The following is a 2,852-nucleotide window of genomic DNA, read 5'->3' as shown; positions in this document are numbered from 1 at the left end:
GTTTTATTGAAGAGAATGGGTTTCATAAGCTTCATCACTAAAAAAACCAAAGGGTAAAGCACATTGAGAAATAATTGCTGATGAAAATCTCAGAATTTTTGCAATATGAATTCTTGTGTTCCTCTGAAGTCCAGTAGGAAGGACTGCAATGTTACAGAGGATACTTTAAAAGGGAATGTTAATACTCCGTTCTTTTGACTCTGGCTTTGTAGTATCGCTGCCCAATAATGTCAGTGGCCATGCTGAGTGCTCAGCATCTTGATGCGGTATATCCTAAGTGCGGGCTTGATGAGATGAAATGTTAGTTTGCAAGGTGTTCGCTTCTGTATCTCCAGTCATAGCTGTAGGTGGCTAGTACATCATCCGAGTTAAACACAGACTGGGTCACCTTTTGATGTAAACACTGAATGTTCCCTAACATCAACAGATAATACCAGTTCAGAATGTAATTCAGTTGAAAGGTCTAGACTGTATCATAAATGTGAGTCCAAGCCCAACAGAAATCCAAATGTGCCTTACATCTCTCCAGTCCACGTTCACACTCGGCAAGCAAACTGCAGCTTTCCCGCTAAAAGAGCAGATGGACTCGACACAGGCAAGTTTTCTACCATGTAACCCACACTGCTCATCCTACCTACATGACATGGAAGGTAAATCGGCACGATGGGAATCGCATGAAGCCAAGCAGTATGGGGTCGGTTGGCAGGCGACATAAAGGACTAGTTTTGAGGGCAGTGTAGATGTAACAGGGGTCAAAGACCGGTGAGAACCATGCTGAGATTTGCCTGCTTCCTGGGGCATGCTCCTGCAAAGACAGCAGAGACACAGGCAATGTCTCTTCTATGTTCTTGCAATGCCACATAGATCTTTGAGCATTATAAATAACAACGATTGCATACACTTTCTCAGACTAAGAACTGTAATAAAAAATGAAGTGTTGGTAGAAATGATATTGCAGGATTTGTACGTGGGAGTAGCGATAAAACAAGTATGACATCACTGTCAGCCTCTTGGAAAGCTGTGATTTTAGAACTGTTCCACATCCTAGTTATAGTAGTGCGACAGGAAACAATGAGCATATGGGGAAACAAAAACGATGATAGATAGTTTGAGAATGTATGAAATAGAGATGAGATGGTTCAGATCAAGTAGAGAGCTCCCTGTGGAAGACATTTATCTTAGCTAATTAGCCATTTTGGGAGGAAACAAATCCCTAGCTGGAAGGAAGCTAAGTATGTATTTATATTCCAACACCTTCTAAAATTTTTAAGACAATTAAGACTTGAAATTGGAAGGAGTCAGATCCGACCACAGTATCCCTCTTGGGATTTATGGGATACTGACAGGCTAGTTAATCACAATTACTTTCTGAAATGTATTGCAAAGCAATAAATAATTTGTTTTGTTACACTTCCTCTGCACAAGAAGAGAGGAAACATTTAGACAAAAGCGATCCGAGCTGCTATGTCTTACTGCCTTTAGCCATTTTCTCCTATGTAAAATGAATGTCATATGCAACCATGCTCATACACAGCTATGTAGATTTGCTAGATTCTCAGAGACGGGGAGATGTGCTGGCATGTGTATTTGCCACGCTGGGGATGATACTTCCAGTTTTTCCAGAAGTAACACTATTCAGGCTATTTTTCATCTAAAATGAGACAGAACTCAAAGGACAGAAAGCCTATTAAAAAGTGGTAATATCTGTGGAGAAGATTTACTGATCTGCGGCTAACCAGTCAGTAATTATTCAACTCATCTAATCTACCCTGGAATAATGGAGCAGTGCTTTCTCCAAATTGTCACGAAATGTCCTTGTATTACAAGATTTAGAAAAATTAATATCAGAAGTTAAGAGCCCCACAACTCATAGTGCAAGTTGTCTGGAACTGCTTAAAGAGTTTATCTTTAGTAGATTATGCTAAATTCCTTGGTTACTATTTGAATAGGAAGTATCTAACTATAATTATTACACAAACACAGGATTGTTTAAAAAGCTCAAAACATTTACTGAACATTGCTCTTTTTATATCATTACTGGATGTCTTTTGGTAGTACATTTTAACTAGTGTTTATTTTAATCTTGCTTCTAATGTAACATCATATTTTACTGCTACTTCAAATTCCCTCTTAACCACAATGGTTTTCTTTTTAAACCAAACTTGCCCCTTCTGGTCATGACACCGCTGTGGCATTTGAAATGTCTAATAGTCCTAAGCAGCTGTTGGTCGCACTTCTATGCTTCTTCCCTTCCAGTTTTGTTTGTAACTTGGTTTACTGCCCCATGCAAAGCACAGGGATGTATATGCATAAGAAATTTGCAGAGAGGGAGTGGGAGCACTCTGCTTAAGGAAGAGGTAGGGCTGGGATCAAAGCCGTCCCTCTTTTGATGTGTGCACAATGCCAAGAGAGCTGGAATGAGCAACCTGGCCTATCCCGTCGCATGTATTTTCACACACAAGCCTGAGAAATTCACCCATAAAGCTGTACTTCAACCCTCCAACAGCCAATGCTGGTGGTTTGCCAGAGAAAACCACAGAAGCAGAACGGGGTTTTCAAAATGAGGGTCTTGGTGGTTCACGCAGCACAGCCTAGCGGCCAAGATAAATCTGAGGGGCACAAGGCCCGTTTTGTGTTTTTCGCCCTTTTTCTTCAACAGGATGCCTGCTCCTGACAGGTGCCTCAGCGCTGATGCGTGGCCTCAGCCTGCGGCACCAGGGTGACCGGCCGGGCATTTGCCCGAGCTGGGTGTTGGTCAGTGCAAGGCTCGACCCTAGGCACAAATGCGTGAGTCTCGCCAGGTGCCCATCCCTACGGCTTCCACAGCAGCGCCCGCCTCGGCGGGGGAGGGC

Source organism: Aptenodytes forsteri, unplaced genomic scaffold, assembly GCF_000699145.1.
Source record: "Aptenodytes forsteri isolate BGI_AS27 unplaced genomic scaffold, ASM69914v1 Scaffold87, whole genome shotgun sequence".
NCBI lineage: Eukaryota > Metazoa > Chordata > Aves > Sphenisciformes > Spheniscidae > Aptenodytes > Aptenodytes forsteri.
Note: the sequence above shows the minus strand (reverse complement) of the source record.